The following is a 16,390-nucleotide window of genomic DNA, read 5'->3' as shown; positions in this document are numbered from 1 at the left end:
TGCGCGTCCGGAGCCTGTGCTCCGCAACGGGAGAGGCCACAACAGTGAGAGGCCCGCGTACCGAAAAAAAAAATATATATATATATATATTGTGCATAGTAAGAGATATGAAGCTAGTAATCCATACAAGGTCATTCTTGATAGCATAATATCTCTGACATGAAAAGAAGCCCAGACATACTTTCAGGAAGAAGACGTGCTTCATTACGCGCATTAGAAAGTAAATGACGAGAATCCAAGTTAGGCGACAACCGTAACAGTTAGATAAATAAAAGTTGATAGGCTGGACAGCCAATAGTGGCTACGGAGAATGGCAGTTAATAGAGAAGAGTGTAAACGCCTTGAAGCATAACAGCTATTGTACAACATGAACTACAAACAGCAATTCAAAATGTGGCAGGAGAACGTCGCAGCCAGATTCCCTAGAGTTTTACTTTTTTCTGACTTGAACTCCACTCTGAAGCAATTGCCGTCATCAGTGTCTCTTCTAAGCCTCTGCTTTTGCTACCTCTGCCCAAGAGTCTATCCACGTGGGCTACGTTTAGGATCCTCTCAGTGGGTGAGGCAGTGGTCGCTGGGAAGTCCCAACGCTGCTCAGATCATAAAGGTTCCCTCAATTCACTGTGATAGTGCAATAGTGGCGGGGCAGCAGGATACAAGACATGTCATCTTTTCTAACCTTCCATTTCTCCCAGAAGCTTTCATCTTTTTCTCTTAATAGCTTCTGCTCACTTTTACTTTCTCTCTCATTAACTTTTACATAATCACAGGTTTTAAGAGTAGAAAGGGATCAGTACCCGCAATGTTTTCTTGTTCCATCTATAGCCTCACTTTCTATATAGAATTTCCTTTTCTCTACTAGCCTTTGGAGGCTGCCCACAGCCCACACCTTCACCTTCTTGCCTTACTCTTTACTATCTTGACAAATTCGCCTGACATCAATCCCTTTTCTTTTTGCCAATCTTCTCTCTGCAGGTTCCCTTCCCTGAATTTCTTCTCACTGTATACCGGATTTAATTTCTATACTATACTAGGAACTGTCCCCTTCTTGCTATCTCTTTTCTATATTTTACTCCGCCAAAATATATACTACTAATAGTTCTACATGTCAACTCTCTATATTTCCATCTTATAATGAGTTCCTTATTCTACTTGTGGAGTTTTAAACTAAAACCAATAATCACAAAAGTCTAAAACATTCCTCTTTGGAATCTTCCTAAAATTTGAATGCAGTCTCTGATGAGACTGTCTCTGATGAGATGCCTGGTATCTGCAAAAAACCGCTAAGGACACAAGAGATGGCACAGCATGGAGGAAAGAGCACTGTTTTGAGAGTCAAGAGCTGCACATTCATGCTCACTTTGCTTCTGCATTTATTTTCACAACTTATGTACTCTCTTTTCTTCACTTGTCACATAGGGACTTAAACAATAAAGATGAACAGATTTTTAAGTCTCAAAAGATCAATATGCATTTAAATTATTATTATTAGTTCACATGGGAAATGACTTTATATATAAATCAAGAAAGAAATAGGGAGTTAGAGAAAAAAATAGGAGCTCTCCAATCAACCACTATCTTAACTACTCCTTAGATACTCAAGTGGAAACCCATGTGCTATAACTGATCAAAACCTTTTCTAACTCCAAGTGAATGTGAGCAGGTTAACTTTTAAATCCTCAGATTCCTCATCTGTAAAATGGGAGTAATGATAACACTCATAGAGTTGCTATGAAAATTAAACAAATAGTTGCAAAGAACAGTGCATGTGGTAATTAAATATTATGATGATGATTATTGACCCCATATGTATTCTCAGTACATACCAATGCAGAGTAATAGACAGGATATTAAACATTCTTTAAGTAACATCTAGACAAAGGATTATGGAAATTCAATGGGTAAGAGATTACTGGATGGAAAAATACACATCAGTTATGAATTTCACATTAACATCATCAACAAGTCCTGACATTTACATACCATTTCAAAATTCTGATGTCATATACTCCATGAATAAAGTAATATTTACTTTTGTCTAAATAAATTCGCCAATGTTGTCATATTTCTCACTGAATGGCTCCTTATCTCCTACAACAGCATCCCAATCTTTTTTACCATAATGATACCCCACCTAGGAGAATGTCACTTGTGTAACACATTCTCATGAATGTACTCTGAGTTATATATAATTCTTAGTGTGCTAGCTGTTTCTATATCTCTTTTCTCCAACTCAAGAGGGTATACAGGAAAGCAAGCTAATGAGAGCCGTATTTTCACAAACATAATTGTCCAACTTGGATACTTCAACATAATTATTAATAGCAAGTTACACTAAATTTGGCATTGCACCAAGAGGCAATATACTAAAGTATCCATACTATGTAAAAGTATAATATACTAGAAATGTGGGTTTGGGGGCCAGATCATCGCACTCAAACCCCAGCTCTGGCACTTATTTGATAGATAATCTCAGGTGAGTTACTTGATCTGTCTGTTCCTCACTTGGCTCATTTTTAAAATGGGCTAATTGTAATTCCCATCTCAGAGGGATATGAGGATTAAATGAATCAGTATACAGAAAACATTCAGTAAATAGTAAGCATTATATAAATATTAACTATTATTTCCTTTATTGTTTTATGGCAGTGCTGTGTTTGACATCCAGGGTCTATATTAGAGCATAGGAACGTCTCAGTGAGCATGTATGGCTTTTCTGGAGTCACCCTTCCTAATCCTTGTTCTCCTCTACTAACACAAAGCCAAATATACCTAAGATCCAGTTCTTTATTATTATTTTGTATGTGTGTGTGGTACGCGGGCCTCTCGCTGTTGTGGCCTCTCCCGTTGCGGAGCACAGGCTCCGGACGCGCAGGCTCAGTGGCCATGGCTCACGGGCCCAGCCGCTCCACGGCATGTGGGATCTTCCCGGACCGGGGCACGAACCCGTGTCCCCTGCATCGGCAGGTGGATTCTCAACCACTGCGCCACCAGTGAAGCACAAATCCAGTTCTTTAAATTCACCATGCTCTTTCTCACAATCCTGTTTCGCATGTTATTTTCTATACGTTCACTTCCTCCTTTATCCTAACCTTTCTTCTCTATATAATTCCTTCAAGATGTGTCTTAAAGGCACACCTATAAGGATCCTTATCTTCTAAATCTGGAGCAGGGACCCAAGTGCCTCTTCGTGTCCTGTCCTTCTCTAGCATGGCACTCACTACTCTCTGTACACTTGTACTATCCATCCCCATTCCTGATCAAAACATTCATTCAACAGATATTTATTGAGAGCCTATTACGTGCTCAATACTGGGTGGACCCTCTGCCTTCCTCACAAGACCGTGGTCTCCTTAATAAAGGCAGAGTGCATTTCTTATCTTTGTGGGCACGGCACCGAAGACTGCTTGATATTGAGTGTGCAATCAATAAATTACAGTAGAGCATGAAAGAGGCACCCACTAACGATTCCAAGCAAATCCACATTCAGCTTCTTCATAGCATTATGAACTTCACTTATATCAGCTCTCGTCTTTTATGTTCACAAATGAAGGGACCAAATCAGTTCCTTTTACACTGTTATCAGTGTGATGTTAGAAACCACTCTTGCAACTTGTTTCACTAATCTGATTTCTGATCTTGGGCTAGGCTTGCACTTGAATTACTTCAACCCTTTCAACAAAGAACTGATTCAACTGCATATTCGCTTATCTCAAATAATTGCCTTGGTACTGTGGTCTATGTAACAAAGAACACCCTTGAGTAACCATGAGAGGCTATGTCATTTATTAATTTCAACAAGTAGAAATTTGAATGATCACCCTTTGTACTGAAACTGGGCACCCTGAAAAACAGAATTAGGCGGCATTTTGTCCAGAAAAAAAACTTGAAATGACAAACATCTCAATATATCCATCAATGTATTATGGTTTACTAACAATACAAGTAAGAAATATAAATATATTTTGTTAGGCTAAATTCATATATATATAGTAAATTATGCTCCAGCAAGTTTTCTTGTGTTTCTTTCCATCCTAGACTTTAGTTATTTCAGAAATTTTGAAGTGCACTAATTTTTTACATACTCTTTAATCAATGTGGGTTAGTGGAGAAATGGAAACAAACAACATGGAGGTGGAGGTAACTTTTACTAGTCAGATACTGCTCTCAGAGTCTATATATCACCTTGGATATTTCCTGTTCGATATGAAATGCATGGAAAAAACTGTATTTTCATTACTAGGCATGTCAAGCACTCCAACGTGCTTTTGTAGGAAAAATGACCTATCCAATGAAGATTTTATTTGAGAATACTGGCTCTGTTGAATATTGTTCTGGGGACGATTATGAGCTTGGGATTCAGGGACTGGCATTTGCTTTCTGTCTCTGCCAGTTACCTGTGTAATCTGGGCAAGTTACCCTCCAAAAACCTGTTTTGTCAACTGTCAAGAGAACATTATAACCCCAACCTCCCTGGGCTATTATAAGGGCTGCATGAGACGATGCATGTGAAGCACTTAGTATGTGACTGGCACACAACAGGTGTGCAATATGTGAAAACTATCATCATCATTATCCATTCCTCTGCCTACACTTATGCTCCCTTGACCTACATTTTCTTGTTTCCACAATGCAAGAGGCAATGCAAGAGTAATTCATTCATCTTTATGTGCAAATATTATATAAAAATATATTTATAAGTGTAAGCCACTCAGTGTATTGTCATGTTTATTACTTTCATTTCTCTTTCTCGCTACAAAACTATCCCTTTTCCTTCTCATAACCACCTGTGCTATTGGGTAAGCAGGAAAAAATAAGAAAGGTAAAAATAAAATCGGTTAATTTAGTAATTTTTAGCACCCTTAAAAGAAGAATGAATATATGAGATTGAAGTCATTGACCAAATGCCATAGGAAATAGCAACTTTCAACAGAATCTCAATTATTCATGCTCTCCCTTTGCTTATCCAATTTATTTTTATCAAGTATTCATTAGAACATTAAACAGAGCTATATATTTGACTTAGAATCATATGGTAGTTTATTTAGGAATCAGTCAGATTACTCTTACATATCTCAGTTACTTAGCCTTTGTTCATTGAAAACTTTAGCATTTGGCTCACTGTATTCCCTTCCACCCATATTCCTGTTATCATTTCTAGTGGTTTCATCACACACCTGAATGACTCAGCATCCTGGCCTCGACGTTAGCTGACTTTCACACTTTCACATGCATTTCACCTGCCACTAACATGATCAGAAACTAAAATCAGTAACTACATCATCTCTCAAATTTTGTCCTTTCGATACCACCTTCTGCCCCCACTGCAACAATTCTGTGAGCCCCTAAATATACTGATTCATTTATTACCCCAGTTTCTCATTGTATTTCACCCCCATGATAGTTTCTCTTCCCTCCTAGACTTGCATAGGTTCTATGATGTTCCTTCCAAATGCCTTCTGTCCTTTTGTACTTCTCCCCTCTCTGTCCGATTTTATTCCTCTGCCAAAACACTCATGATTGAACTCAATTGTACATCTTCTTTTCTTCTACTCAAGCAGCTGAATATTGTTTGAAAAAGTCATAAAACTTTACTGCCTGGCAAGGCCAGGACTAGACTGAAGTATGTGAGATGGCCTTGGGCGTGACTCTGAGAGTGGGTGCCTCCCTAAATTCCGCTCATTAGGTGCCCCGCTGCTTCATCTAGTCCCTGCTCTCTGGTCTTACCTTAAATTCATGACCTCAGATTCCAATGTGCAGTCAACATTGCTTTCTGATTCTACCATACGTTCCCAGTGAATCCACTTCCCCCACTTCTGGATGACTGACTGTTTCATGTCACACACAACCAACATTTTCCTCCCGTCGATCCAGCTTGTCTCAGACTTTCTCACGGAGGAAAAGCAGCAATAGGTCAAAGACTCCCTCCTCACTCCCAGCAAAACCTACAACCTACCTGCATCTGTGCTCATATGATCGCTTCCCTCCTGCTGAAACATATGTCCCTCATCCAATCCAAGGCGTATTCCTCCCCTAGTGCTAGGACACCCCCCCGCCTTCACTCTCACTCTCTGTGCACTTTGTCTCACAGTTATCTTCTTTCTCTTACATCAGCAGATTTAGACTGTCTGCAGTGGTCCCTTCAGTTTACAGCTGAGTTCTCATAGCTCTCATCTTAAAAAAAAAACAAGCAAACAAATCCCATTACTAACCCTACTGCCTCATTTATCCACTCTCCTTAGCAGTAAAATAAAACTTTTTGAGTGAGCTGTCCTCACTCTGTCTGTTTTCTTATTTCCCATTAACACATCAGACCATGTTATTTCGAAATGTAACTTCATACCTCCACTGATGAGTCTCAAATGTGTACACCTAGCCCTGAGTGCAGACTTACCAATTACCTGTATCTCCACTTGGTTGTTTGATAACCATCTTACACTTTACATATCCAGACACAACAGTCCTCACTCAAAACACGTTCCCCACAGTCTTTTTCCTCTTAGTAAGGAGCTGAGGACTGTCTATCCATTCAATCAATTCAAAAACCTAAGTTAAAACCCCACATATAAGTGTAAAACACAAAGAGTGAACGTAAACTATGGACTTTAGCTAACAGCAATGTATATCAATATTGGTTCATTAATTGTAACGAATGTACTACCTTAATACAAAACATTAATAATTGGAGAAACTGTGTGTGTGGAAGTGTGGAATATGGGAACCTTCTGTACTATCTGCTCAATTTTTCTGTAAATATAAAGTTGTTCTTCAAAGAAGTTTTAAAAAGTAAAAGAAAGAAGAAAATTATTTTCATTAAAGCATTTGTGTAACCCAATATATGCAAAGCATTATGACATCAAAATGTAACCAATATACAAACATTAATGAGATACTTTACACTTCTTTATATATCACATCTTCAAACTCCTGTGTATACCTTAAACTCACAGATCATTGCTATTTTGACTAGCTGTATTTCAAAAGCTCAATAGCCATCCCTATTTAATAGTGCAGGCCTTAAAGACTAATGATTTCAGCAGTTATTGCTCTAACCCTCCAGTCACTGGGGAAGAAGTCCATGGCTGAGCCTTTCTGATCTGGCCTCCACTTCAATTTCAACTGGACCGACTCCCCACCCCCGCCTTCAATAGTTTCTCCCCTAAAAAGGTGTGGATTCATCCAAGTCTGACCCATGGCTCAGTGGATGCCAGAACTGGAGATAAGATCCTCAAATAAAATTCAAACTGCCCCAGTGGTAAAAACAAATAAACAGCCCACATCTAAGACATTAACAGGTCCTGTCTCCAAAACATCTCCAGAATTTCCCCATTCTCTCCATTTCCTATTCTCTGCACTGGTCCAAGCTACTGTGATCTCTCCCTGAACTCCTAGCCCATATCTATGTTCACAGTGGTGAACAACAATCCACTCTCCGTCCTGCGGCCAGAGTGATACTGTGAAACACACATCAAGTCAGATGGCTCCTCTCTCTAAAATCATGCAGTGGCTTCCCATTTCACTAAAATAAAACACAAAGTGTTGATCATGGCCCTTAAGGCCTTGTTAATTCTCCAGTCACTTGTTTCTATACTTCATCCACCCTGGGATCCTACTGTTCCTCAAACACATGACGTTTGCTCTATTTCAGTACTTTGGAGTTTCTTGTTCTCTCTCTCCTTCTCTCTTTCTCCAATGCTCTTCCCACTTGCATCTTTGCATGGCCCGACTCCTTCTCATCATTTAACACATACACGCTACTAAATATAAAATAGATAACGAACAAGGACCTACTGTATAGCACAGGGAACTCCACTCAATATTTTGTAATAACCTATAAGGGAAAAGAATCTGAAATGGTTTTCTTTATCTGATTATTTTAGTGTGTGAAACAAATAGGATAAGGAATGCAGTTGAATGGCATTTCTAATTCTCTCAGCCAACCCTCCTTCTTGATTTTTCCATCAAGAAACTGAACTGACAATTGTACTTTCCCTTGTGGAAATGTCTTTATGATCTTGCCTTAAAGGTGTTTTAAGAATGAAAAGTGTCATTATCAGGAATGAATAGCACAATTTGAGAAGTAGAAATGCAACCTATAATTGTACTGATGGTACTCAAATAAGCTGATTGAATGTTTAAAATAAGAAAAAATCCATTATTCAGTAATACACATTTCAGGGAAGCAGATGAATTAAGAGGTTTAAATAAAATCTCTTATAAGAAAAGTGACCGAAGAGATGATAAAAATATCAAATGTTTGTTTAAACGAAAGAAATGAAAAAGAATATATAATAATTAGGCAATATTAAGTGATACATTTTAAGAGGAATTTGGGAACAAACCGAAATGTGTTGCAATCCTCGGATCTCAGTATATTTTCATTCCCTGACCGAAAACCTCTCTTTATCTAGAGCAAGTTAAGCCTTTTATTGTTTCTTTTCGTGCGGGTATTTAATACCTTATAGATATTTATTTGTATATATGACTTCCATTATAAGTTTTAATTAATCATTGTATTTCTAACAGTGCTACATTTATGAGTACATTTATGAAAGTGTCTGTGTATGTGAGTGTGCGTGTGTGTGTATATGTGTGTACATATATTCCTGCTTTTTCAAATTTGCTGTGTACTAGGAGGAGGTCTCTGACTATCTAGTCCAATGTATTGCTGGAAAAGAAAAAAAGATGCTTTTACCATCTGGATTTAAAATTGGCAAATTTATTAATTTTTATAATGAATGCTTACTAAGAAGTTTAAAATTTTGCTTTCGACATTCACATTTTTAATTTACCCACAGTTGACTTATGGTGTGAGGTCGGTATACAACTTCACCTTTTTCCTATATTGATTATCATTTTTTCAGCACTACTCCCCTTTTCTGAATGACTGGACAGATGCATCTCTTTTATACCTGTTACATAGAGAACGTATATTTTTCTGGCCTTTCCCTCCTATTACATTAATTCATTTGTCTCTCTTTGACCCAACATCATACTGTATAAATTACTAGAGTTCCATAATAAGACTGATAATGGTATGGCAAGTCCCCACTCCCTATTCTTCTTTCTCAGAAGTATCCTGACTTGTCTTTGCTTTAGACTCTTCTGTATACAATGTAGAACCATCTTTTTAAGTTCCCTGAACAATCCTATTTAGATTATGATTGGAAAAATATATAATATCTATAAATCAATTGGGGAAGATTTGATATCTTTATAATATCTTCCTATCCATGAGCATAAGTTGTCTCTCGGTTGTTTGGATCTTATGCAAGATCTAATGTAGTCTTATAATTTTCTTCCCACAGCACTTAACCATTTTTTGTAGACTTACTCCTAGGTAATTAATATTCTCTGATGCCATTGTAAATGGTGGCCTAAATTATATTATCTACTACTCTGCTGCTAGTATAGAGAATTCAGCTGAAGGTTGTTTTTTTGCTTGTTTTTGTTTTGTTTTGTTTTGTATTAGTCTTTTATCCAGTCCAGAGGTGATTCTGTCACCCAGGGGTATTTAGCAACATATGGAGACACTTTTGGATCTTGCAGCTGGGGGAGTGCAACTACTGGTGACTTGTGGAAGAGGCCGGGGTGCTACTAAACATTCTACAATGCACAGGACATCCACCTCCAATAAAGAAGTATCTAGTTCAAAATGTCAGTAGCTTTAAGGTTGAAAAATCCTTGTGAAACTCTTTTTATTATATTTAAGGATTTATCTCTATAAATCCTTAAAACTTCTTTAATTTCTATGTAAAGAATCATGTTAACTGCAAATAATTACAATTTCATTTTCTCCTTAACAATTCTAATGCCGCCAATCTTTCTTTCTTCTTTTTTTTTTTTTTTGCACAATCTAGGACCTTCAATGCAATTTTAACATGAAGTGGCAATAGTGGACATCCTTATACTTCTTCTAACCTTTAAAGAATATTTCCCACATTCTTCATTTAGGATTATGTTTGATCTAGGCATTTTATAGGTGTTTCTTATCAGTTTAAGAAAGTCCCTTTTATCCTACATGTACTAGATTTTTTTTTATCATGAGTATATTTTTAGTGTTAGCAAGGTATTTTATACATCTTTTGAGACAAAATATTTTTCTTTTAATCTGTTACTATAATGAGTTACATTTATACATTTTTCAGTTATGTCATGGAAGCTTGGGATGGATCCAACTTGGTTTCAATACTTTTTGCACTGCTGGATTCAATCAGTTAATATTTTGTTTAGAATCTTTATATTCATACTCATAAGTGAGATGGAACTGTAATTTTCTTTCTTATAATTTCCTTTTTGTTTTGGTTCCAGGGTTATACTGGCCACATAGAATAAATTGGAAAATATTCCTTTTTTATTTTCTCTGCAAGAGTTTGTATAAAATTGTAATAATATCTTCCTTGAAAGTTTTATAGAACTCACCTGGAATTACCCCAGATACCATCAAGAGAGTGAATAAATCAATTGTGGTATATGGAATATTTACACAATGGAATATTATACCGCAGTCAAAATGAATGAACTACAGAGACAGCCATAAATCTGGATGAATCTTAGCAATATAACATTAAGTGAAAAAAGAAAGTACCAAATATACATTTTACAAAGGTATAAATGATTAAAATTTTAAAAATGTGTGTGCTTTTTTGGGAATACATATGCAAGACAAATCTATTTTAAAAGGTAGGAAAGTTGAGTGTTTGGAAGTGATGTGAGGATGGGTTGGTGATGGAAATACATGTTTGGATACAGCTTTTTATCACAATCTTAGTTTTGTGGGACAGGGGAGTATTTTCATAGATGCTTATTACATTCTTTGAAATAACCAAATAACTAAATAACTAATTAAATAGATGAAAATGGACCTTGCATAGAACAATTATGAGCATGTGTCACTAGCCAAGGAACCAAGAGGAGAAAAGAGAAAAAGAGAGACAAAGAGAGAAGGGAGAGAGGGATGAAGAAAGGAAGTAAGGAAGCAGAATGAAGAAAAGAGAAAAAAATGAATAAAAAATGAAAAGAGAGATATATTAAAAATTATAAAATAGCTCTGCTATTATGCCCTTGGAGAATACCAATACTCCCTGAGGGTCTATGAACCCAAACAAAATAGGTCACAAACAGAACTAGTCAAGCTTCTGTAAGAATTCCCAGTTTATAAAATATAATGTCTGGGATTAGAATTACATTATATTTTTAAGCCAAAAAGCTTAATTCGCTTTTTATTATGAAAATTTCTCTGAAGAGTAAAATAAAGCTAAAATTCACCTCTTACCAGTTGAGTTATTACTTCATTTCTTGCTCAATATCCAATTGTTCTTTTATCTTGGGTTATGCATGCCTTTGTAATAATTCATTGTTTGAAATATCATTAAACATACAGTCTTTCAATATGGTTTAGAATTAATATTTTGTTAATATTTGCAAAATTACAGTAAGCCAATCAAATACAGATAATTCTATAGGAACAAATGTCAAAGTGTCTAAAGAAATGGAAAATCAAACTAGAGAGATCTACTCATTTCTGACAATAATTTATATATTGAATTAAAAAGGATACCAAATCATTTATTTATAATGGATCTGATTTTCTGTAATTACACAAACTGTCAATGGTTATTATGCCACTGTGATAAATGTGACTTGTCTATGTTACCATGGTGATTTGAGGTGTTTCTATTCTACGCTGCATGCATAACAATGTGGAGCATAATCAAAAGAAACACTGAAATATGTAAGTAAAAAAACCATCATAAATTTTTTTTAAAAGTGTAGTTTGACTTTCACATATCCCTTTTAGAGGCTGATCCATTAAATGGATGAAAACAATAACTATTAAATAATATATTTTATTTCAAATATATAAAAAATACTTACAAAAATTATTTTCTGCCAAAAATAAAATATGAATGAGTACCATAAACTAGAACTCTCAGTTCATATTCTCTGACCACTATTCAAGCAACTGAAATTTTTAACTAAAGCTTTAAAGAGATTAAAAAGTTAAAGCAAGACTAAGGAAGATAAACATCAAAAACTCTTAAAGATTTAGAAAAAACAATTAAGTGCTCATGTTAATTAATCCTTGAGTCAAAGAGAACTTAAACTAAAATTATAGAGTACTATTGAACAGATACTAATATATTTCAAAACTAGAAGATATGGTCAAGCCTGCCCTCAGAGAGAAATTTAAAGAATTGAGGTTAAAAAGCACATGAAAAGATGCTCAACATCACTAATTATTAAAGAAATGCAAATCAAAACTACAAGGAGGTATCACCTCACCAGTCAGAATGGCCATCATCAAAAAATCTACAAACAACAAATGCTGGAGAGGGTGTGGAGAAAAGAGAACCCTCCTACACTGTTGGTGGGAATGCAAACTGGTACAGCCACTATGGAGAACAGTATGGAGGTTCCTTAAAAAACTGAAAATAGAGCTACCATATGATCCAGCAATCCCACTCCTGGGCATATATCTGGAGAAAACCATAATTCAAGAAGATACATGCACCCCAATGTTCACTGCAGCACTATTTATAATAGCCAGGACATGGAAGCAACCTAATGTCCATCAACAGAGGAATGGATAAAGATGTGGTACATATAAACAATGGACTATTACTCAGCCATAAAAAGAACAAAATAATCCCATTTGCAGCAACATGGATGGACCTAGAGATTCTCATACTGAGTGAAGTAAGTCAGATAGAGAAAGACAAATATCATATGATATCGCTTATATGTTGAATCTTAAAAAAGTCTACAAATGAACTTATCTACAAAACCAAAATAGAGTTACAGATGTAGAAAATAAACTATGGTTACCGGGGTGAAGAGGGGGAGGGTGGGATAAACTGGAAGATTAGGATTGACACATACACACTACTATATATAAAATAGATAACTAATGAGAATCTGCTGTGTAGCACAGGGAACTCTACTCAGTACTCTGTAATGGCTTATGTGGGAAAAGAATCTAAAAAAGAGCAGGTATATGTATTTGTATAACAAATTCACTTTGCTGTACACCTGAAACTAACACAACATTGTAAATCAATTATACCCCAATAAAAATTTTTTAAAAAGAATTGAAAGTTTTTATTGTTGCACACGACCTAGATGTATTTATAGAAAAAGATCTTTATAATCTTGAAATGATAAATGGCTTTTTAAGCATGACATCAAGTAAAAACTACTAAGGAAATAATCAAGAATTTTAATAACATAAAATTTAAAGTTTCTGAATATGAAAAAAATTTATTTTTTAAAGTAAAAAATGGAAACAATGTAAACATATATCAATCAAGGTATGGATAAATAATGACACATCCATACAATGGAATATAATGATGTAGCCATTAAAATTATAATATAAATAGTTATTATTAATATGGAGAGATTCCATGGTATACTTTTACTTTAAGAAGGATTACGCACACCCACTAGGATGGCTATATTTGTCAAAATGGAAATTAACAAGTGTTTTTGAGAATGTGGAGGAGTTGGAACCTTCATATACTGCTGGTGGGAACGTAAAACAGTGTAGCCACTGTGGAAAAGGATTTGGTGATTCCTCAGGAAGTTTAACATAAAGTTACTGTATGATCCAGCAATTCCACTTCTAGGTATACACCCAAGAGAACTGAAAACATGTTCACATAAAAACTTGTACACACAGGTTTACAGCAGCATTATTCATAATAGCCAAAGAGTGGAAACAATCCAAAAGACACTAAATGATGAATGGAAAAATGCAATATGATATATTCATATAATATTCAACTATAAGAAGAATCATATGTGCTACAATATGCATGAACCTTAAAATCATTATGTTAAGTATAGATGCCAGTCACAAAAGGTCAGGTATTGTATGCTTCCATTTGTATGAAATATCCACAATAGGCAAATCCATAGAGTCAGAAAGTAGATTAGTGCTTGTCAGGGGCTGGATGGAGGACAAAATGGGGAGGTTCTGTTAATAGGCATGGAGTTTCTTTCTGGGGTGATGAAAGCATTCTGGAATTACAGTGATGATGGTTATACAACCCTATGGACAAGCTAAAAACTTCTAAATTGTATTATTTTAAAATGATGAATTTTATGGTGTGTGAATTATGTCTCAATTTTTTAAAATTACAGGTTAACATACAATATTATCTCATTTTATACTATATATGTGTAATGTAGGTGGATGGATGGATAGATGGATGGATAATGGACATATGCTAGATATAGACAGGTAGATAGATAGATAGATAGATAGAATAGGATGTAAGTACATATTTTGAAAGATAAGCAGCTAAAAAGTTATCTTTGGTCAGTGAAATGAAAACTGACCTACATTTTCTCCTTTATTATTTTCTCTATTTCCTGCAATAAAGGTCTTATTTTTATTAAAAACACAAACAAAAACCAAAACCAAAAAACTGTGCTTTCTTTAAAATATAGCAAAGACCTGGAAGAAAAAAATAAGGTGTCTTTTGGTAAAAACCACACTTCATATCAATGGCTAAAACACACAGATATTAGCAGAGAGAGAAGTAGCTCTCAGAGTCTGCTGATAGCAATGTTCTCCCCTACACAACTGAGAAGTAATATGGGAGAGTCTGGTTCAGTTACTCTGATTCTGTAAAAAAAACTGCAGTTCACCAATGAGTTCAGCGCAGGTCAGTCGGGTAGCTTATCTCTGAGAAGATCCCCAATAGTATTCCTGCGTTTTTGTCTAAAAAATGTTAGCACCTGAAAAAAAATGGAGGTGTATGTTGAATAATTAATGATAGCCAACACTGACGTTTCTGAAGATTTTGATATTATACACTTTGGGCCTGACGCTGCAAATACTCGGAACTCTTGAATGACAAAATCTTTTTGGTTAAAATGAAAACAACTTTGTACTAAAACAAATGGTTGAGATAGTATTCATTACACTGATATTCTTGCATAATTTAATCTTAAATTTTGAAGACCTTTAAATAGCTAAAAACGCATTTTTTTCCTAAAAAGCATTAGGAATTCTTAAGCTCCATATCCAAAAATAATGTGTATTAAAAGAATATCTTCCTTTTAATAATATGTGGTTCATAAGGAGTATCCATATTAACAAGGGATTTAAGTCTCCATTTTACAATTAGTTTAGTTTAGCCTTTACATCAATTACAAAAGAACAATCCATTTCTCTTATGTTCTAGTATATGTATCAAAAGTATAGGAAAGACTAATACTATATGTTTTAAATCTATGTTTATAAAAATTTCCTGGTATATTGATTATTATAGTTTTGTATTGGAATGCTATATAGAAATTAGTTTTAATTAGGAATAAATTTCTTGGTTCCATTTAAAAAGAGAAGTGGGTGTATTATTCATGATCATTAGAGAAACAATCTGTTGTCATTGTAAAGTTTTGTTTTATGGAAATACATTGGGTTAAAAAACTAATTAAGGAATTAAGAGCAAATAGAAGTATTTTAAAGTGGTTCTAAATATGTCTGTGAACATAAAAAGTTAATTCTCTGCCCAGGACATCAGCAGCTCTCTCCCTTTTTAACTGCTTCCCATTACCCAGGTCACAGCACCACAAAAAATAAGTCCTAAGGAATATTTGACCCTACGTTGGGAATTTCTCTAGGCTTTGCCTATTTCCTCCTTTTCGTTCATCAACTGAAGGGGTTTCCTAATTCCACAAGCTGTGAATGGTTTCTCATTTTCCTTGTTACCTTTGCATTTCAAAACTCAGCTCCAGACTATTTAATCTCAGTGTTGATTTAGACCCCTATAGGGATCTGCCTCTCATATTTACTATTGACTACAAGCTCCAAATTAGTATCGCAGAGTGCTTTCTAACCTAACCTAGTCCTTCTAGTCACCTAGAACCTGGCCCTCATCAACCTTCCCCCCTTGGCCTTCCTGCCCTTCCAGGGCAATTGTACCTCACTGTTGTCTCCACTGACATCATCACCAACATCATCAACCAGTTTTGAGTCCTTACTACTTGCTGAACATTGTGGATATACACAAACATAAGGCTACCCTTAAGTTGATCCATGAGATCTTAGTGATTTTATCTTTCTTTAAAGCAGTGTTGTTAATGTTGACTTTTAATGATGGAATGTTAAATAATGAACATGAGTGTCAGGATCAGACATCTATCCAAAGGGAGAAGGGTCTAGTGGTTGAAACAGCAAAGGCTTTGGAATCAATCGTGCCATAGCTCATGGACCACTGAGAAAGTATAACTGCGTATGTTCCCTCTTCTGCATGAGGTGAATATCACTTACATCATAAGGTAGCTGGAGGATTAAAAGATACAACATTAAAAAAAAATCATATGGGGCTTCCCTGGTGGCACAGTGGTTGAGAGTCCGCCTGCCGATGCAGCGGACACG

General features: G+C 35.5%; 1 protein-coding gene across 2 annotated transcripts in view; it reads right to left on the bottom strand.

The window, feature by feature from the left end:
• Positions 1–16,390, bottom strand: part of GRM8 (glutamate metabotropic receptor 8) — a 773,539-nt gene that overhangs the window by 164,230 nt on the left and 592,919 nt on the right. The window lies entirely within an intron of this gene.

This window comes from Physeter macrocephalus, chromosome 5 (genome assembly GCF_002837175.3).
Source record: "Physeter macrocephalus isolate SW-GA chromosome 5, ASM283717v5, whole genome shotgun sequence".
In the NCBI taxonomy this organism is placed as follows: domain Eukaryota; kingdom Metazoa; phylum Chordata; class Mammalia; order Artiodactyla; family Physeteridae; genus Physeter; species Physeter macrocephalus.
The sequence above is the reverse complement of the archived record's forward strand: the minus strand, read 5'-3'. Positions and strand labels throughout refer to the sequence as shown.